This window comes from Lynx rufus, unplaced genomic scaffold (assembly GCF_022079265.1).
Source record: "Lynx rufus isolate CCGP_SWC_20201006 ecotype Redwood Valley unplaced genomic scaffold, mLynRuf1.p SCAF_7, whole genome shotgun sequence".
Lineage (NCBI taxonomy): Eukaryota > Metazoa > Chordata > Mammalia > Carnivora > Felidae > Lynx > Lynx rufus.
In genome coordinates, this window is record NW_025814889.1 from 48,352,507 (window position 1) to 48,375,409 (window position 22,903).

Sequence of the window (22,903 nt, forward strand, 5' to 3'; positions counted from 1 at the left end):
AATACTTGATAAATATTTGATAAGGATGGCTGCTCCTGATGTTTTAAAACAAAGACAGTAAGAAGAAACTTTTAGGCAGTTAATTCTTGCAAACTGTCTAGAAGTCAACACTGTTAACCCGGGTCAAAACTCCAGAAAATGTTACTAGGAGAAGATCCTATTTTAGCCTCGTTGCGTAAACTAGATGTGCCTCTCCTGGACACAGGAAATGGAGTGTACATTGTGCATATTAATTTTCCAGACAACTGTAGGCTGAGAAGGGAGTCCTGAGGGAGTGGTGTCAAAGGAAATTTGAATACTCTCTCTGTTGAGAAACTGTCTGCTGTTCATTGGCTTCTGTTAAATCATAAACATTCAACTGAGTACATTTAAAGATCAAATTGGCTTTATTCAACAATTCATGAATCGAGCAACACCCCATCTAGCAAATAGAAAAGACCTCCACTGAGCTGTAGAAAAGGAAAGGTTTTTAAAGGCAGAAAGGGGGTGGAAAAAGGAAATTCTTCCTGCATAGAGTACAGTTTCAGGAAAGGTCCCCCTCCTAAGGGGAGCAGAAGTGGAGACTACCTCACTGGTATTGATCAGGTAATTCCAGGTTGACTGGTTAAAAATCACCATCTCTGGAGAGGTAGAAAGTGCTGTTATGTTAGACATTAAGTCATTGTTTACCCATGTGGGGCTTAGCACAAGTGACTCTAATTTGGGGCTGTTCTCTCTCTCTCTCTCTCTCTCTCTCTCAAACACTTCCTAATTGGTTTACATCTTCAGAATCCCCTTTTCCACGCTACCACCAATACCTAAACTCTGGGCACCCCTGCCCTGCCCTCTCTCGGCAGCCAGCAGATCCTTCCCTTAAAACTGATTCTCTCAAGCCTCAATCCATCAGTCTTACTGCCCTGGAGGCTAGAACACATTTCAGGCTCATCAAAGCTTTCTCTCAACAAAGGTGGTTCTCCCCTTAGGGGTAATTGCATACCACTTCTAAGAAAAGAGTAGGTTCTGAATTGGTCCCAAAGCAAAAACAAAACCAAACAAAACTGTGAACTTGCCAGTGGGGGGTTGTGTGTGGGAAATGTTACCTACAAAACATGAAACATCAGATTAACTTTGCCACGGGAGAATCATTCTACATACATACTTTTTGAGAGGAAAGGTTGTGGTCATGAAATTTTATACTGGGTTAATTTTAGTTCATGTATTAAGGTAACAGATATTAAAGGACTCAGAAAATAGAACTTCTCTGAATCATTTTAGAAAAAATTACTTTGATAGTCTTCGACTGATAGAGTTGACTATTTTCGACTCAGAAAATAAAACTTCTCTGAATCATTTTTGAAAAAATTACTTTGATAGTCTTCGACTGACTGACACGTCAAAATTCAGGCCAGAAGAATGGGGAAGACATAATGTAAAAATTGAGAGGGGGATCTTTCACTCAGTTTGGTAATTCAAGACCCCAAATTCAGGGATCAGGTTCGTGGTGTTCTCAGCTGGGCTGCACAAGCTAGGGGCAGGGTGGCCTCAGGGCTTCCTTCGCCAAGACTGTGTTTTCTTTCTGCTTCCTCTTCTTGTCCTGTGACACAAGGTGCATTTCTCAAGCTGCATACTTCATAGCACAGGGCAGATTACTTCCTTGCTGTGGTTGATAACCATTTAAAGCACAAGTCGATGCTTTTCTGGTCAGCACTTGCTACCAAGCAACTTGGTTGGAACGCTAGGTCAACAAGAATTACCTAACAGAAGCAACGTTGCATAAAAACCATAATGGCCATTTTCATTGCCAAATAAATTGAGCAATGATTTTCTACATCCTTATAACTCCTCTTGAATAACGAGTCATGCTTTTAAAAATTGGCTCTGAAAAGCAAATGACTCAGGGGCAATCTATTAACAGTCCCAGAGCCCATCCTCTTACTGTTTATCTTCTAGGGAATGATGTTATTAACTAGGCTTTGGTAGTGTGGGATCTTTGGCTGAGCTAAACTAGAATTCATGTTTGAATGTGTCTGATGCATGCATGAGCCCATATGTAGTCACCTACCTGAGGTGGTTTGTACTGAAGAAGGATACTGGACAACTAGGTTTGTGTGTGGGCTCTTGGGGAAAAGCAGAACGGGTGGGGAAAAGGAAGAAGGGAGGGAGAGAAAAGCATGATTTCTCGCCATAACTTGCCTGCCTTGTTAACTTGATTTGAGCTCTCAAGAGAAAGGGGCTTTAGGCAGAGGCAGAAAAAGCAAATGCCAAGGAGTTTGTGAGACTTGGGGCCATTAGATCATTGTGCCAGATGACAGCAGGGGCTGTGCAGTGGGGAAGAGAATACTTTCCTTGTTCGCATGGCTTCCACTAAGTATAAACTGCAGGGAGGACCAAATTGCATTGACCTTGTTGAGATAAAATGCATCCTATGGTCAAGCCCCACCATGATACCATGAGCAGAGCCCCAAAACTAAATAGTTTAATATAAGGGACATGCTTGTGCAAGATTAATGAAATGGGAATGTGGCTGGAAGAAGGATGGGACTTAATTGACAATTGTACCAAACCTGAATTTGTCTCACTGCATGCATAAGTTGTTACATATTCAAATGGATACAAATTTTAAATGGGGTGGAGAAGGGGAAGCCGGCTAAGCAAAGGAAAGAATTACAAGAGTGTGTTGTAATGCATGCTTCTGTGTTGCAGGATTTGAGGTGATTTTTCCCCATGTCCGTATGTCCCAAAATTTTTTATGACAAGAACATAGTAGTTTTGTCATCTAAAAATTTTATTTTTATTTTAAAATATCCACAGGAAATTTCATTTTATATAAAAAAGTGAAGATATTTGACGGTGTCCTGACTGAACAAATCTTCTAAATAGACTGTAAGTAGAATCAGGAGTTTTAAATTGGCTATTGTATACTTTGAAACATAAGCATGTTTGCTGGCTTTGTTGTTGTTGTTTTCAAGCCCACACCCAACGTGGGGCTTGAACTCACAACCCTGAGATTAAGAGATGCACGCTCTACCAACTGAGCCAGCCAAGCACCTGCCCTAAAGTATATATTCGATCAAGCTTTTTCACTTTGAATGAACATATTAACAGTTTAAGTCACGTTATTTTTGTAGTTGTTGTTACACTTTTTTTCAAAGCCTCTTCAATGCCAAAAGCAACAGTTGAAGGTATAAATCATCTAGGAAGCATTTTCAAAATGCTCATGGTTGCTTAATGCCCCTTAGCAGTCTGATCTTCTCTGGGCTGGGATTTTAAAAACTTCCCAAAAGATTCAAATTCCCCCTAGCCTGTGCGGTTGAAAGCCAACAGCCTATATAAGAAAGTTCAAATCACGATATGACTCTATCTATGCCTTTCTATCTCATTTCGTTTCTCCTGGGTGAGCCCTCTTCTGGTCTACAACAGGTCTGAAACATCTTGCCCTTTCTTTCCATTTTTGATGAGCTTGTTCTCCTAGCTTATTCCTTTCTACCCTTCCTTTCCAAACCAAGCTGTCATTTAAGGCTCAGCTCTAGGCCCAAATTGGCTCTGTTCAACAAGCACTTTGGAGGGCTTAGTAAAAAATGAGTCACTGTGCTAGATACTGCTCAATGAGAAGGTTTGTAGCTACTGCCCCGGAAGAAGAACTTACTACCTGGCAGTGGGATTTGGGTAAGTACACAGATTATTACAATGCCAGACAGAATAATACTAAGTGCCACACAGGTACGAGTTGTATGAGGTGCAAAGAGGGTAGAATGAGCTTTATCCCAAAGTTGCTTTGATCTGTGTTCACTTTTTCCTGCCTTAAATTATTGTTGTACTTATTTATAGCACTAATTTTGGCCCTTATTTTCTTTTTTATGTGTGTTTTATGTGGGTGTGCTCTCCTTAAATAACTCGAAATCAAAGGCAACTCTTAAATGAATTTTGTTTTCCCCCAGGGTAGCCCAAAATAGTGGGATACCTGGGTTGCATGGAATTGAATCCTAACGTAGGTGGATTATCCAACAGCATGGATGATGGGAATGCAATGGCTCCACCAGGGGAATGAACTTGAAGTGCCCCACACTCTAAAAAAGAGACTTGGGGCGCCTGAGTGGCTCAGTCAGTTAACCGTCCCACTCTTGATTTCAGCTCAGGTCATGATCTTAGGGTCATGAGATGAAGCTCTGTGTCGGGCTCTGTGCTGAATGTGGAGTCTGCTTAAGACTCTCTCACTCCCGTTCTCTCTGCCCCTCCTCCCTCTTGAAAAATATAATAAAACTAAAAAAAAATAAAAAAATAAAAAAGAGACTCCACTAAGCCTTTCCAAATAAACAGTAAGCTAAGTAAAAGCAGAAAGATTGCTCTGTAATCTCCAAGACTGGTCTCCCGGTCTTCCTTTCATCCAAATTGCTTCACTAGCTTCAGATGGAGAAATTCTGATGCTCTTAAGAGAATGAGTTTGCCTTTCTATTTGTTAATGCTTTCCATGCAACACCGCCTTTTGACACAGGATTTGATGGCTTAGGACCTCACTTATTTTTACATTCCTCCTTGTCTCCCTTATTTTGGTCAGTGTGGCTTCAAGAACCAAATCATATGATTTCAAATCTTAACTTTGCCACTAACTTCAGTTTGCAGGTATATTTATCTCTTTGCCTTTGTTTTCTCCTCTATATAATGGGAATGATAATGCTAGTACCTACCTCATAGGCATTTTGTGAGTTCAGAGAACTAAAGTGATTTGACAATATCCACGTAACATAATATTTCACAAGTGCTCTCTTGATCCAGTTTTGGAGTCAGAGCTAGAAATTCTCCATTCCTCTTCCAGGTAGTTTGCTAAGCCCCTACCCCAGTTACTTCCCTTGTTAGGCTCTAACACCCCTGGGTTACAGTATCCAGTATCCAACTGCCAGAGGCTCCCGGATACTAACACCCAGGGATGGCCTGCTCTTTGGGCCCATGGAATTATTCAAAATACCCAGTCCCTAGAAAGACACAAAACCTAGCTGACATCACTCTGTTGGCCATAAGAACTGTCCTTTCGGCTCTGCTGGCTGGCTCAGTCCCAGGTACAAACTGCTGTGTGACTTGCATGGCAGCCTTCTCTAGTTTGAAGCTGTGACAAAGTTCTGCCTTTTGTCCGAGGGTCACTGTGCTAAGTCTGGCCATCCAAAGAACCTATAATCATACCTGATATCATATAATTATGAAATAAATGGATACATGTAAAGCACTCAATAAATATTACTTTTTTTTTTTTTCAAGAAAAGGGCTTTCTATATTCCCAATTTCTGGAGATTCTGTGTACACAAATGATGCAAGACAATTCCTTTTAAGAATTCAAACTATTGAACCTTTAGATTGGAGCTAATCTCAGTAGAAAAGTACCTTTTTGCTTTAATTTAGTTTTGACTTTATTGTATTCCAATATATCACCCCAAAATAGGCCTCTTTGAAGTAAAAATTATTTTGATCTGAAGACAATTAAAAAGCAGTAAATGCAGAAAAAAGGCCTCCTTTTCTGCACGAAGGCAGGAAATAAATTCTCCTTTTACTGGAAACAGACTTTATTGGCACCAGAAGAGGTGACAGAGAGGGCACCGGAAGAATTTGCAAACAAAACTTGTTAAACGAATCCTTATTTAAGGAGGACAGGGACCACCTAGTTCTCGTTGGACTGTCCCCAGCCCAAACCCCTTTGTCTTATCAACTTTTCACCCATTTATTGTTTCTTTGTCCTAAAGATGTAAAAGCTTCCTACTCTGGTCACTTCTCCAGGTTTTATTCTCTTGTGAAGGCTTCCATGTACGTGGAGAAATTCAACAAAATTTGTGTGCTTTTCTCCTGTTAATCTGTCTTGGTCACTTTAATTTCCAGTCCCAGCCAGGGACCTTGAGAAAGTCAAGGAGAAGTTTTTCTTCCTCTACAATATCACCATGGAAAATACAATGTATGCATCCAAAATGCAGCTTAGATATAATTTTAAAAAGTATTATGGAAAATTTTACACTTAAACAAAATCGGAATAAAAACACAGGTACCGTCACCAACTTCAATAATTTGGCCAATATTCATCCAGACCTCATATCCTCATCCCACTTAAGCTACAGACCATTTTCTAAAAACATAATAATGCCATTATAATATATAAAAAAATTAACAGCAATTCCTTAATATCATCAACTACTCAGTTTCCGGATTTCCCCAATTACCTCCTAGGTTTCTTTCTTTCTTTCTTTCTTTCTTTCTTTCTTTCTTTCTTTCTTTCTTTCTTTCTTTTCTTTCTTTCTTTTCTTTCTTTCTTGTTCTTTGGATTGGGATCCGGACAGAGTCTACTCGGCATAGACTGCATTTCATTAATATGTGTCTTAAGTCACTTTTAATGTATCACTTCCCTTTCATATTTTTTTCCTTACAATTTATTTGTTAGAGATACCAGGCTGCTGTCCTGTAGAGTTTCCATATTCTCACTTTTGCTGAATGGATCTATGTTGTATCAGTTAAAAAAAAAAAGCATTGTTGAGGTCTCATTGACATAAAATAACCACACATATTTAGAGCGTACAGTTTAAAGTGTACATACATTTTCACATAGTATACACATATGAAACCATCATCACTCTAAAGATAAAGAATCTATCACGTAGAAATTTCCCACCTTTCCTTAGTAATCCCTCCCTCCCACCCCTTCCAACTGTCCCATCTGGAACAACTAATCAGTTTTATGCCACTGTGATGTTCATTTTCTAGAATTCTATGTAAATGGAATCATGCAGGATGTATTCTTTTTATATGACTACTATCACTTAGCATTCTTTGAGATCTATCCCATGTTCTTTTTTATATTGCCAAGTAATATTCCAATGTATGGATAGACCATGATTTGCTTACTCATTTACTATTTGTGGACACTTGTGTTATTTCCAGTTTGGGGCTATTCTAAATAAAAATTCTGTGAACATATGCATACAAGTCTTTGTGTAGACATCGGCTTCCATTTATCTTGGGAAAATAATTAGGGGTAGAATAGACAAGTTATGTGATAGGTATACGTTTAACTTTTTAGGAATTTGCAAACTGATTTTCAAAGTGGTTGTACCATTTTACATTTCCACCAGCAGGATATGAGTATTCTAGTTCCTTCATATACTAGTCAACACTTGTATGGTCAGTCTTTAATTTTAGCCTTTCTAATAGATGCATAGTAGTATCTCACTGTGGTTTCAATTTACATTTTCCTAATGAAGAAAGATATTGAGCATTTTTTTTTCTATTTATTTTGATTTTCTAATATTTTATAATAATATATATAATATAATATAATAATACAATAAATAATGTAATATAATAATATAAATACTATTTCTAATATTTTCTATATTATTTTCTATTTATTATTCTATTTATTTATAGAAATAAGTTTATTTCTATTTATTCAATTTATTTATTTATTTTAAGAGAGCACGAGCAGGGGAGGGAAAGAGAGAGTGGGGGAGATAATCCCAAGCAGGCTCTACACTGTCAGCATGGAGCTGGATGTGGAACTTGAACCCACACACTGTGAGATCATGACCTGAACTGAAATCAAGAGTCGGACACTTAACCTACTGAGTCACCCAGGCGCCCTGATGTTGAGCATCTTTTAATCTTCGGTGAAATATCAAATCTTTTGTTCATTTTTAAATTATTTTTGTTTCCTTGTTACTAAGTTGTTTTTTAATTGTGATAAGATCGCATAACATAAGATCATCCTCTCAACAAATTTTTTTTTTTTAATTTTTTTTTCAACGTTTATTTATTTTTGGGACAGAGAGAGACAGAGCATGAACGGGCGAGGGGCAGAGAGAGAGGGAGACACAGAATCGGAAACAGGCTCCAGGCTCTGAGCCATCAGCCCAGAGCCCGACGCGGGGCTCGAACTCATGGACCGCGAGATCGTGACCTGGCTGAAGTCGGACGCTTAACCGACTGCGCCACCCAGGCGCCCCTCAACAAATTTTTAAGTATGTGGTATGGTATTAACTTTGAGCACAACGTGGTACAGTGGATCTCTACAACTTTTTCATCCTGCTTAATTGAAACTTGATACCCATTTAACAGCACCTCTCCATTTCCCCCTCTTCCCAGCTCCTGACAACCATGATTCTACTCTCTGTTTCTACGAGCCTATTTTACACACCTCACATGAGAGGAATTAGGCAGTATTTGTTTTTCTGTGACTGGCTTATTTCATTTAACATAATGTTCTCAATGTTCATCCAAGTTGTTGCATATGGCAGGATTTCTTCCTTTTCAAAGGCCGAATAATATTCTACTGTATGTACATTCACACATTTTGAATCCATTCAACTATAGATACATTTAGATTGTTTCCACCTCTTGGCTATTATGAATAATGCTGCAGTGAACATGGGAGTGTGAATATTTCTTTAAGATTCTGATTTCAATTCTTTTGGATAAATACCCAGAAGTAGGATTGCTGGATCATTTGGTAGTTTGATTTTTAATTTTTTTTGAGGAACATCCATGCTGTTTTCCATAACTGCTGCACCATTTTACATTCCTAACACCAGTGCAGAGGGTTTCAATTTCCCTGAAATCTCACCAACACTTGCTATTTTTAATAATATCCATCCCAAGAGGTGTGAGCTGATATCGTATTGTAGTTTTGGTTTTCATTTCTTTGATGATCTGAACATCTTTTCATATAGCTTTTGGCTATTTGTATGTCTTCCTTGGAGGTATGCCTATTCAAGTTTTTTGCCCATTTTTAAATAGAGTTATGAGGTTTGTTGTTGTTGTTTTGCTATTGAGTTTCAGGAGTTCTTATATATTTTGGATATTAACCCCTTATCAGATATGTGGTTTATAAGTATTTTCCTCCATTCCATAGGATGCCTTCTCGCTATTGATTTGTTTCCTTTGCTATGCAGCTTTTAGTTTGATGTAGTTCCACAGGTATATTTGTTGCTTGTGCTTTTGGTGTCATAGTGAAGAAATTGTTGCTAATACCAATTTCATGAAACTTTCCCCTTATGTTTTCTCCTGGGAGTTTTTGGTTTTAGATGTTGTGTTTAAGTCTTTAATTCATTTTACATTGATTTTTGTGTATGATATTTCCAGATATATTCTTGAATACATTTTCCCAATGTGTATTCTTGGTATCCTTATCAAAAATCAATTGACTGTGTATGCATAGGTTTATTTCTGGGCTCTCTATAATCTTCCATTAGTCTATGTGTCTGCCTTTATGCCAGTACCATACAGTTTTAATTACTGTAACTATGTGACATATTTTGAAATCAGAAAGCATGATGCCTCTAACTTTGTGTTTCTTTTTCAACATTGTTTTGGCTATTCAGGATCCTTTTGGATCCATATGAATTTCAGTATTTTTTTACTATTTTTGCAAAAAGTGCCAGTGATATGGGATTTCTTTCTATTTATTTATGCCTTCCTTAATTTCTTTCATTAATGTTTTATAGTTTTCGATGTATTAAGTCTTTCACCTTCTGGTTAAGTTTATTTCTAAGTATTTTATTGTTATTGATGCTATTGTAAATGGGATTTAAAAAATATTTTTTATTTAAAAAATTCTTCTAATTATTTTTTTATTTTTGAGAAAGAAACTGAGTGTGAGTGGAGGGGGGCAGAGAGAGAGGGAGACACAGAATCTCAATCAGGCTCCGGGCATTGAGCTGTTGGCACAGAGCCCAAAACAGGGCTCAAACTCACAGACTGAGAGATCGTGATCTGAGCTGATATCAAGAGTCTGAAGTTTAACTGACTGAGCCACCCAGTCACCCAAGGGGATTGTTTTTTAAATATCCTGTTCAGATTTCATTGTATAGAAATGCAACTGATTTTTGTATGTTAATTTTGTATCCTGCAACTTTATTGAATTTTTTAGTACCAACGGTTTTTCAGTGGTCTTTAGGATTTCCTACCTATAAGATAATACCATCTGCAAACAGATAAGTTTACTTCTTCTTTTCCATTTATTTCTTTTTGCCTTTTATTTCTTCTTGCCTAACTGCTCTGCCTAGGACTTCCAGTACTATGTTGAATGAAAGTGGCAAGAGCGGCCATCCTTGTCTTATTCCTGATCTTAAAGGAAGAGTTTCAGTTTTTCATTGTTGAGTATGATGTTAGCTGTGAGCTTTTCATATATAGCCTCTGTTATGTTGATGCAATTTCCTTCTACTCCTACTTTGTTGAGAGTTATTAATCATGCAAGTATGTTGAATTTTGTCAAGTGTCTTTTCTGCATCTATTGAGATGATCAGCTATTTTTTCCTTTTACCCTGTTAATGTGGTATATCACATTGATTTGGTTATGTTCAACTGAACTTGCATCCTAGGGAAAATTCCCATTTGGTTATGTATGTGATCCTTTTAATATATTGTCAAATTTAGTTTGCTTTTATTTTGTTGAGTATCTTTTCCATCTTTTCCTTTCAGCCTCTGTATGTCCTTAAAGTGAGTTTCTTGGAGACAGCATATAGTTGGATCTTTTTGTTTGTTTGTTTGTTTCCCTTTAAACAACTCTATGTATTTTGATTGGGGAGTTTAATGTATTTACATTTAAGTAATTATTGATAGAGAAGGACTTCTTATTGCCATTTTATGAATTGTGTGATATTATCTTGTAAGTCTTTTTTCCCTTCTCTCTTTTGCTGTCTTCCCTTGTGGTTCATTAATTTTTAAATTTATTATTATTATTCTTTTAATAACATGCTTTGGTTGCTTTCTCATTTCCTCACTTTCTTTGCTGTATTTTCTATAGGTATTTTCTTTGTAATTACCATGGAGCTTACATAAAACTTCTTAAACTTTTAATATTCTGCTTTAAGTTGACAAAAACTTCAATCACAAAACTATACTTTTATGTCTCCCCCTAAAACACTTTATGTTATTGATGTCAAATATTACAACCTTTTTTTTACTGTGTATCTACTTCATGTATTTTTATAGTCATAGTTTTTTTTATACTTTTGTATTTTAACTTGTACACTTGAACTAAAAGTGATATATACACCACCATTTCAGTATTACAGGTTCTGCATTGCTATCCATGTTTACATTTACCAGCAAGTTTTATGGTTCATATGCTTTTGTGTTGCTGTTTAGAATCCTTTTGTTTCAAGTTGAAGAACTTCCTTCAGCATATCTCGTAAGTCTGCTTTAGAAATTTTCTCTTTGTCTTTAGCTTTTGACAGTTTGATTATAAAGTGTGTCAGTATGGACTTCTTCAGATTCATTTTTTTTTTTTTTTTTGGAGACTGTTGAGCTTCTTGGAGCAGAGGTCCATATCCTTCCCTAAATTTGAAAGTTTTTGAGCATTCTTTTTTAACATAGCTTTCTGGCCAATTCTCTTTCTTTTTTTCTGGGATTCCCATAGTACTGGTCCATTTGATGGTCTACCATAAGCCCCATGAACTTTTCATTCTTCTTTTCCTCTGACTGGATAATTTCAAATGACCTTTCTGAATTCACCCCTTCTTTCTTCTGCTTGCTCATCTGCTGTTGAACCCCTCCAGTCAATTTTTCCGATCAACTGTTGTATTCTTTGGCTTCAAGTTTTCTGTTTTGTTCTTTTCTATATTTTCTGTCTCTGTTGAAATTCTCATTTTGTCTGTGCATCGTTAGCCTGAACTCACTGAGCATTTTTATGATAGTTATTTTGAATTCTTTGTGACATAATTCATATATCTCCATTTTATCAGGGTCAGTTTCTGGAGATTTAGCTTGTTCCTTTTGGGGGGGGGCACATTTCCCTGTTTTTCTTTGTTTTCCTTGACTCTGTTTTGGTATCATCCACCTCTCCCGATCTTCCTGGACTGGTTTCATACAGGAGGAGACTGTCACTGTCAGCCCTGCCAGAGAAATATGGGGGGTGGCGCTCTCAAATCTTCTTTGTTTATATGCCTTCCCTTCCCTTGTATGTTTAAATTCCCAGAGGGACTTGCTAGTTTCTTATTGCAGGATTTTATAATCCCTTCCTCCCGCTGATATCTGTCTGCTATACCATAGATCTTCTGGAGCAGCAGCACACCCATGACCTTGTCCTCAGTGATCCCCAGATGTCTAGAGTATGCCAGGTCCCATCCGTGCTCAGAGATAGGTAAGACTGGAACCAGCTCTCAGGCAGTCACCTAAAAAGTCTGAATGTTGTGTATATATTTCTGTCTTCTCTTTTCCTCATCAGGGATAATCTTGGAGCTGGGGATCTTCCTGATTGGGCTGTGCTGAGTCATGGGTAGGAGCTCTCGTGAGTAAGTAAATGCCATTCCAAACCTTTGCCTTTATCCTCAGCAGCCACCAGTCATCTAGAGTATGCTTGGTCTCATCAACATTCTTTTTTTTTTAATGTTTATTTATTTATTTTGAGAGAGAGAGTCCGCACCCGCATGTGTGCATGAACAGGGGAGGGGAAGAGAGAGGAAGAGAGAGAATCCAAAGCAGGCTCCATGCTGTCAGTGCAGAACCTGACCCGGGGCTCGATCTCACGAATTGTGAGATCATGACCTGAGCCGAAATCAACAGTCTGGCACTTAACTGAGTGAACCAGGTGCCCCTCATCAACATTCTCAGAAGCAATCAGGTAAGACAGAAGCCAGTCCCTTGGACACTCCTGCAAAAGTTAGAATGTTTGGGTGCAAGGTCCACCTCTTTCCCTCCTCAGGGAGCAAAGCTAGGATATGAGGATTTCTACTCGCTCACAGTACACTGAGCCAGGAGGAGGGTCTATGGCAAATGTGTACATGCTAGTCCAAACTGCTGCCTGCATGCCAGTCCCAATAAGGGGCTGCCTCTTAGTGGCTCCCAGTCTGGGGCCCTCACCTGTTAGTGCTCAAGTTCAAGTAAGACAGAAACCAGTCTCTTGGGCAGTCTTCAGAAGAGTGAGAATGTTGGATGTGTCATCCAGTCCTTTTCTTCCCTCCCCAGGAACAAGTTGGGATGAGGGTTTCCTCCCAGCTGGGCAGTGCTGTGCCAGAGGGGAAGGATGATGGTGCCTTGAGTTTTCCCACTGGCTTTGATGTGGATGGTTTTGCACTTGCTCATGGTGCAGGAGCCTCTCATCTGGTTCCTGGATTTCTCACAAAGGGAATTGGTCTGTGTATTATTGTTGAATTGATGAGTCTGTGGGAGGAAGGAGGGTCCAGAGCTTTCTGCCATCTTGCTGATGTCACTCAGTATTAATGCTTCTTATTGAGTTTTGAGAGTTCTTTATATATTACAGATATAAGACTTTTTACTAGATATCTGATTTGCAAATATTATCTTGCAGTCTATGGTTTACCTTTTCATTTTTGTTAACAGTGTCTTGAAAGAGCAGAAGGTCTTAATTTGTATGAAGTCCAATGTTTTCATCTATAAATGTTCTACATTTAGGTCTACAATCCTTTTTGAATTATTTTTTGTTACACGATGCAAGATACTGATGAATATTTTTCCTTCCTCCTTCTTCTTCTACTTCCCCTACCCTTTACCCCTCCCTCACTTGTTCATTTCTTTTTTGTCCAACCCCTTCAGTGTAGTTATGCTATTCACCCGTGATACCTTTAAATAGTTTTATTGTTGTTGTTATCCTGGTTTTAATATGGTCTCCCTCCTCAATCCTGGTTGATTTAAATTATATGTATTCTCTGAGTAGATGAAACACTAACATGGTTCTCAAATTCAGAAAACAAAGTTACACCCACAGAAGTGTCACATCTCCCCTCCCCTCCCTTCTACCTGCTCCAATTCCCACATTTTTTATAGCCCATTCCCATACACTCCCTATAGAGAACCAATCTTCGAAGGTTTTGGTTTATGCTTCCTGTTTCTTTTTCACAAATAAGCTGATATATGTATATTTTATTTTTCCTTCTTTTTAACGGAAAGCTATCATACTAAATACTCCTTTACACGTTGCTATTTTCACTTAAAAATGCATCCACAACTGTTCATAGAGACCATCATTTCTTACAGCATTTTCTGGATGACCACAATTTATTCCACAGTTTCCAGCGTGTGGGCATTTAGGTTGTTTCCAGTGTTTTTGCAATTACAAACAACACTGCAGTGTGCATATGTATTGGAGGTGTATCTTCAATGGAAAATTGTTGGAGGTGTATCTTCAATGTAAATTCCTAGCGGTGGGATTGCTGGGTCAAAAAGTAAGTTCACATGTAGTTTTGTTATCCTAACTTGTGTGCCAGGGCCTCCTCTAAGAGGGTGTACCAGTTTGTATTTCCACCGCCCAATAAGAGAATGCCTCCTTCCACAAAGTCTTGTCAACAGAATAGGTGACAATCTGATAGTATTTTTTTTTTTGCCCTACAAAATTTTGTATCTTTGCATAGTCACATTTATAAATATTTAATTTATTGCCTCTGGATTTTGATCATTTAATAATTTTTATAACTTCAAAGCTTTCCCTACAGTAATGTTATTTTCTTTCTTTGCTCTTTTTTTCTTTTAGAGAGAGAGGGAGAAAGGGAGTGCATGAGTGGGGGGATGGGGGCACAGGGAGAGGGAAAGGGAGAGAGAAAATTCCAAGCAGGCTCCATGCTCAGTGTGGAGCCCTCCCTTATACTAATGTTAAAAAAATCATTTGTGTTTTATTCTAATACTTGTATGGCTTCCTTTTTTACTTTTATTTTCCTATTACATTTGAAGCTTATTCTTGTGTACCTCATTAGGCAGGGATATAATTTTATTTTTTTCCCAAATGGTCAAACAGTTGTCCCAGCATCATTTATTACCCAGTGGTAATAAATGGTCCATCTTTATCATACACTAATTTCTATGTGTACTTGAGTTTATTCTATTCCATTGGTCCATCTATCTATTTATGTTCCAATCCCCACACTTGAAATTATAGAGCCTTTACACTGTATTTTAATATTTGGTTGAGCTAGCCCCCTTCGTTTTTGTTCCTTTTTATGTTTCCCTATCTATTCTTGCATGTTTATTTTTTTCATATGAACTTTAGTAAAAACTTATCTAACTCCATAAAACTTTTGTTGATATTTTATTGAAATTGTGTTCATTTTATGTTAGTTTAGGAAGGACTAATTTCCTTATGATGTTGAGTCATCTTATCCAAGATCATTGTTTCCAATACTTTTTACCATCTCAGTAGCAAGTCGTATTGACACTCTCATTCACTAAACACTTACTGTACATTTAACATGCGTCAGGTACTGTGCTAGGCATTGGAGATGTGGTGAGTAAAATAGTTTTAGATTTTACATAAATAGATGAATGAAAGCACATGGGTCTCCATTAGAGTTAAACTATACATGTCAGAATAACTAAGTCTTTAGTTCTGCGCTGTTTAATCTGGTGAAGGTTTGCTATGGTTCTATTTTATTTCACACTTTTCTAAACTAACCTCTTTGCATTATAATGGTTTGCTTTGAAAAGGACTGAACTGGCATCACTGGGTTACAGAAGCTTTAAGAGGACAACCTTGCATCACAGTGGACCTACTTAGGCATTCTTAATGGCATCACAATTACCAGTTTAACCCAGCTGACTACCTGCATGAATCCAGCTGTCTGTCTGTTTGTGCTTCCGTTCCACCATCTGAGCCTCTAATGGAGGAAACCAATCAGGCGAAAAGCTTGGTGACATTAGGCGTTCATAAATCTCAACCCAGAATGAACCCTCATCTCTGCCTAGCCATGCTATTGTTTCTTTGGTCAGTTTGCTTTCTCCCTTCCACAAAGATTACTTCAAACTCCCTTTACTCTCTTCCCTCTAACAACTTTACATAAGCATCTGGATTTCCACCCATCTCTGTTCTAGCCTGTTACAGTAAAGGAGTGTTTCCTCCCATTTAGCTAAGATCAATCTCTCCAACAGTGTCTGATCCTCCCGTCTTCTTTCCCTTTCACTCCTAACTCAGCCTCATGCTGTCACCTATTTATTCCCTCTTCCCTGTCTGTGGCCTCTCGATTCTTTTGCAAAACAAACAAACCTCCTGAAACCCGTCATTAAAAACAAAGCCAACAAAATCCTTCATCTTATTTCCCTTCTAACAATGGCCATATGTCTCTCCTCCTCTTCACAGCCTAATTTCTTAAGTCAGATGATTTTGTAAGAGTAAATAGAGACAATCCTCATGGATGCAGAAGGGTACAGTTATTGAGAAGTGAAAGAGCTTGAAGAAAACATGGAGATAGCTGTAGACTTCCACAGGGTACCTGGGCTGTGTGGCTAGATTTAATCTGAGGGGCCGTAGGTATGCTTGCCTGTGGTGAACTAGGCAATATGAACAATATGGCATAAGTGTGGGTCTGGAATCAGTTTCTTTGCTTGAACATTTTAAATGACAACATTTACTTTGCAGCATTGTTGTGGGGATTAAATGAGCTAATGGGTATAAAGCTACTTACCATGGTACATGCCCAGTAAATTTTACCTATCATTATATTTGTAATTGTAATTATGTTGCCAGATGGGCAGATGTGTGCAACCAAATTTGAAAGCCTACATATTCAATACAGAAATAAATATCAAGTCACACAGCTGTCTTTGAACTACATGTGGGCTAGTGTTTTAGACATTCATTCCTTTATTCACAAAGGAACATGCATCAGAAACTTTGCTAGGTGTTAGGGATTACAAAGAAGAATAAGACAAAATCTGCTTTCAATGATCTCTCAGGGCAGTCAAGGCATAAGCATGTAACTATAGTGTGGTAAGTGCAGTGATTGATCAACACAAGGTATTTTGGGAGTTGAAAGAAGGAAGCGTACAGCCTGGGGTGAGGTACATCAAGTCTGGAGCTGGTTCTTAAAGTGAGTAGATAGATGTGAGCAGAAGAAAGAGAGGAGGAAAGCAGGGAAAAGATTTTAAAGTCCCTCTGTCTATGCAGTTCAACTCAAAGACTCTGGAATTTCATGTGTTGCTTAATTTTAAAAAATTTTACTACTAAAAAGTTATTTGTAACTCATTGGCCTATTTGAATGATATGTAAAGAACAAGGTATTACACGATAATAGGAGGATGAGTCAAAACTTTATTGCTTTGGGAGTGGAACATACCAGGAATTGCTGTAGGCAGAGTGATACAACATATTTTAAGGAACCCGATGGCTGGGAGCCCAGATATGCTACTACCACTGATGGAATTGCCTAGATGATGTCACCATGGTTTTCAGCTTTAATGGTGCAGAAACTTGATTATCAGCTAATAAGAGATGACCAATCTCTTGAGGCCTAATTCAATTTAAAAATAAGAGATGGGGCATCTGGGTGGTTCAGTTGTTTGAGTGTCTGACTTTGGCTCAGGTCATGACCTCAGTTCATGAGTTCGAGTCCCGCGTCAGGCTCTGTGCTGACAGCTCAAAACCTGGAGCCTGCTTCAGATTCTGTGTCTCCCTCTCTCTGCCCCTTCCCTGCTCATGCTGTCTCTCTCTGTCTCTCAAAAATAAGCTTTAAAAAAATTAATAAAAAAATAAGAGATAAATTTATAAGCTACAATGTATTCACTAACAATAAGAAATATGAAATTTGCACGAATTGAAATACTCACCCTGTCATGAGTGGTACATTTCCTTCATACAGACATGCTAAATACTTGTCTCCTGGGATCCTGAAATCAGAACAAAAGGAGTTAGCTAGTGGGCATCTGTCTGGTTCACACAAGCAGCAAGGGAAAAAAAGTCCCTAACCTACAAGGGAAGACAGATCAGGTTTACAGCAGACCTATCCACAGAAACTTGGCAGGCCAGAAAGGAGTGGCAGGATATATTCAATGTGCTGAATCAGAAAAATATGCAGCCAAGAATTCTTTATCCAGCAAGGCTTTCATTCAAAATAGAAGGAGACATAAAAAGTTTCTCAGACAAACAAAAATTAAAGGAGTTTGTGACCACTAAACCAGCCCTGCAAGAAATTTTAAGGGGAACTCAATGAGGGGAGAAAAAAATGAAAATAAATAAATAAATAAATACCAAAAGCAACACAGATTAGAAAGGACCAGAGAACACCAGAAACTCCAACTCTACAAGCATCATAATGGCAATAAATTCATATCTTTCACTACTCACTCTAAACGTCAATGGACTCAATGCTCCAATCAAAAGACATAGGGTAACAGAATGGATAAGGAAACAAGATCCATCTATATGCTGTTTACAAGAGACCCACTTTAGTCCTAAAGACACCTTCAGATTGAAAATAAGGGGATAGAGAACCATCTATCATGCTAATGGTCAACAAAAGAAAGCTGGAGTAGCCATACTTATATCAGACAATCTAGACTTGAAAATAAAGACTGTACCAAGAGATGCAGAAGGGCATTATATCATAATCCAGGGGTCTATCCACCAAGAAGACCTAACAATTGTAAATATTTATGTGCCCAAATATATATATATTTAAACACCCAAATATATAAATCAATTAATCACAAACATAAAGAAACTCATCAATAGTAATATCATAATAGTAGGAGACTTCAACACCCCACTCACAGCAATGGACAGATCATCTAATCCAAAAATCAACAAGGAAACAATGGCTTTGAATGACACACTGGATCAGATGGACTTAACAGATATATTCAGAACATTTCATCCTAAAGCAGCAGAATACACTTTCTTCTCCAGTGCACATGGAAGGTTCTCCAGAATAGACCATATACTGGGACACAAATCAGCCCTAATAAGTACAAAAACACCGAGATCATACCATGCATATTTTCAGATCACAACGCTATGAAACTCGAAATCAACCGCAAGAAAAAATTTCGAAAGGTAACAAATACTTGGAGACTGAAGAACATCCTACTAAAGAATGAATGGGCCAACCAAGAAGTTAAAGAGGAAATTAAGAAGTATATGGAAGTCAATGAAAATGATAACACCACAACCCAAAACCTCTGGGACACAGCAAAGTTGGTCATAAGAAGAAAGTATATAGCAATCCAGGCCTTCCTAAGGAAGGAAGAAAGATCTCAGGTACACAACGTAACCTTACACCTTAAGGAACTGGAAAAAGAACAGCAAATAAAACCGCAAATCAGCAGAAGACAGGAAATAATAAAGATTAGAGCAGAAATTAATGCTATTAAAACCAAAAAAACAGTAGAACAGATCAATGAAACCAGAAGCTGCTTCTTTGAAAGAATTAACAAAATTGATAAAGCACTAGCCAGTCTGATCAAAAAGAAAAAGGAAAGGACCCAAATAAATAAAATCAAGAATGAAAGAGGAGAGATCACAACCAACACAGCAGAAATAAAAACAATAATAAGAGAATATTATGAACAATTATATGCTAATAAAATGGGCAATCTGGAAGAAATGGACAAATTCCTAGAAACATATACACTACCAAAACTGAAACAGGAAGAAATAGAAAATTTGAACAGACCCATAACTAGTAAGGAAATTGAATTAGTTATCAAAAATCTCAGAAAAAACAGAGTCCAGGGCCAGATAGCTTTCCAGGGAAATTCTGCCAAAGGAATTCTACTTTAAGGAAGAGTTAACACCTATTCTCTTGAAGGTGTTTCAAAAATTAGAAATGGAAGGAAAACTTCCAAACTCTTTCTATGAAGCCAACATTACCTTGATTCTAAAACCAGACAGAGACCCCACTAAAAAGTAGAACTATAGACCAATTTCCCTGATGAACATGGATGCAAAAATCCTCAACAAGATATTAGCCAACCAGATCCAACAATACATTAAAAAAGTTATTCACCATGACCAAGTGGAATTTATACCTGGGATGCAGGGCTGGTTCAATATCTGCAAAACAATTAATGTGATTCATCACATCAGTAAAGAAAGGACAAGAACCACATGATCCTCTCAATAGATGCAGAGAAAACATTTGACAAAATACAGCATCCTTTCTTGATACAAACCCTCAAGAAAGTAGGGAGAGAAGGATCATACCTCGAGATCATAAAAGCCATATATGAATGACCCAATGCTAATATCATCCTCAATGGGGAAAAACTGAGAGCTTTCCCCCTAAGGTCAGGAACAAGATAGGGATGTCCACTCTCATCACTGTTATTCAACATAGTATTGGAAGTCTTAGCCTCTGCAATCAGACAACACAAAGAAATAAAAGGCATCCAAATCAACCAGGAGGAGGTCAAACTTTCACTCTGCACAGAAGACATGATACTCTATATGGAAAACCCAAAAGATTCCATCAAAAAACTGCTAGAATTGATTCATGAATTCAGCAAAGTTGCAGGATATAAAATCAACACACAGAAATTGGTTGCATTCCTATACACCAACAATGAAGCGACAGAAAGAGTAATCAAGGAATCGATCCAATTTACAATTGCACCAAAAACCATAAAATACCTAGGAATAAAACTAACCAAAGAGGTGAAAAATCTATACACTGAAAACTATAGAAAGCTTATGAAAAAAATTGAAGAAGACACAAAAAAAAAAATGGAAAAAGATCCCATGCTCCTGGATAGGAAGAACAAATATTGTTAAAATGTCGATACTACCCAAAGCAATCTACATATTCAATGTAATCCTTATCAAAATAACACCAGAATTCTTCACAGAGCTAGAACAAATAATCCTAAGATTTGTATGGAACCAGAAAAGACCCCGAATAGCCAAAGCAATCTTGAAAAAGAAAACCAAAGCAAGAGGCATCACAATCCCAGACTTTAAGCTATACTACAAAGCTGTAATCATCAAGACAGTATGGTACTGGCACAAGAACAGGCACTCAGATCAATGGAACAGAATAGAGAACCCAGAAATGGACCCACAAACGTATGGCCAACTAATCTTTGACAAAGCAGGAAAGAATATCCAATGGAATAAAGACAGTCTCTTCAGCAAGTGGTGCTGGGAAAACTGGACAGCAACATACAGAAGAATGAACCTGGACCACTCTCTTACACCATACACAAAATAAACTCAAAATGGATGAAAGACCTAAATGTAAGACAGGAAGCCATCAAAATCCTCGAGGAGAAAGCAGGCAAAAACCTCTTTGACCTTGGCCACAGCAACTTCTTACTCAACACGTCTCTGGAGGCCAGGGATACAAAAGCAAAAATCTACTGGAACCTCGTCAAAATAAAAAGCTTCTGCACAGCAAAGGAAACAATCAGCAAAACTAAAAGGCAACTGACAGAATGGGAGAAGATATTTTCAAATGACATATCAGATAAAGGGTTAGTTTCCAAAATCTATAAAGAACTTATCAAACTCAACACCCAAAAAACAAATAATCCAGTGAAGAAATGAACAAAAACATAAATAGACAATTCTCCAAGGAAGACATCCAGATAGCCAACCAACACATGAAAAAATGCTCAACATCACTCATCATCAGGAAAATACAAATCAAAACCACAATGAGATACCACCTCACTCCTGTCAGAATGGCTAACATTAACAACTCAGGAACAACAGATGTTGGCAAGGATGTGGAGAAAGAGGATCTCTTTTGCATTGTTGGTGGCAATGCAAGCTGGTGCAGCCACTCTGGAAAATAGTATGGAGTTTCCTCAAAAAACTAAAAATAGAACTACCCCACAACCCAGGAATTGCACTACTAGGCATTTATCCACGGGAAACAGGCGTGCTGTTTTGAAGGGACACATGTACCCCCATGTTTATAGCAGCACTATCAACAATAGCCAAAGTATGGAAAGAGCCCAAATGTCCACTGATGGATGAATGGATAAAGAAGATGTGGTATATATGTACAATGGAGTATTACTCGGCAATCAAAAAGAATGAAATCTTGCCATTTGCAACTACGTGGATGGAACTGGAGGGTATTATGTTAAGTGAAATCTGTCAATCAAAGACAAAAATCATATGAACTCACTCATATGAGGACTTTAAGAGACAAAAGAGATGAACATAAGGGAAGGGAAACAAAAATAATATAAAAACAGGGAGGGTGACAAAACAGAAGAGACTCATAAATATGGGGAACAAACAGAGGTTTACTGGAAGGGTTGTGGGAGGGGGGATGGGTAAAGGGCACCTTAATGGGTAAGGGGCACTAAGGAATCTACTCCTGAAATCATTGTTGCACTATATGCTAATTTGGATGTAAATTTTAAAAAATTAAAAAATTAAAATAATAAAAAAATAAAAAACAAAAGAAGAAAAAAATGAATAAACATTTAAAAATTAATAAAAAAATAAGAGATAAATTTATAAGCTACAATGCATTCACTAACAATAAGAAATATGAAATTTGCACGAACTGAAATACTCACCCTGTCATGAGTGGTACATTTCCTTCATACAGACATGCTAAATACTTGTCTCCTGAGATCCTGAAATCAGAACAAAAGGAGTTAGCTAGTGGGCACCTGTCTGGTTCACATAAGGGTCTGAGCAACATGAGCTCAATTTCCTGTTCTGATTGTTCAAAAACTTAGTCTATTTGGTTTCATATATTCACAAATTCTCACTGTTGGTTATTTGAAAGATGAGATCTGGACACAGAAGCAGGTCTTAGGCTGATAAGTGTGTGGTGAGAATGCATTCTGGAATAGGCACAAACAGTGCATATTCAGGCAGTGCCATGAACTGAAGTCATGCTAAGGCTTCAGGGGAAAGAAATTACCATGGGAGAGCACACGTGCTAAATAATCAGTGCACTATTGGGGCACCTGGATGGTTCAGTTGGTTAACACCCCACTCTTGACTTCAGCTCAGGTCACGATCCCACGGTCGGTTTGTGAGTTTGAGCCCCATATCAGGCTCTGCACTGGCAGTGTGGAGCCTGCTTGGGATTCTCTCTCTCTCTCTCTCTCTCTCTCTCTCTCTCTCTCTCTCCTCTCTCTCTCTCTCTCTGTGCCTTCCCAGCTCATGCTCTCTTTGTCTCTCAAAATAAATAAATAAACATTTAAATAAGTAAATAAATAAATAGTGCACTGTGGCTATGAGAGTGGAATATCTCTGAATCTGTGAGAGCCA

General features: G+C 37.9%; 1 long non-coding RNA gene across 1 annotated transcript in view; it reads right to left on the reverse strand.

Annotated features, from left to right (window-relative positions):
* LOC124502246 (uncharacterized) overlaps positions 1-22,903 on the reverse strand; it is a 32,637-nt gene that overhangs the window by 5,411 nt on the left and 4,323 nt on the right. The window contains exons 3-4 of the long non-coding RNA XR_006959880.1: positions 22,198-22,257; positions 17,497-17,556 (exon numbers count right to left, since the gene is read on the reverse strand). This is a non-coding gene — a long non-coding RNA (uncharacterized LOC124502246). The remainder of the gene's footprint in view (positions 1-17,496; positions 17,557-22,197; positions 22,258-22,903) is intronic.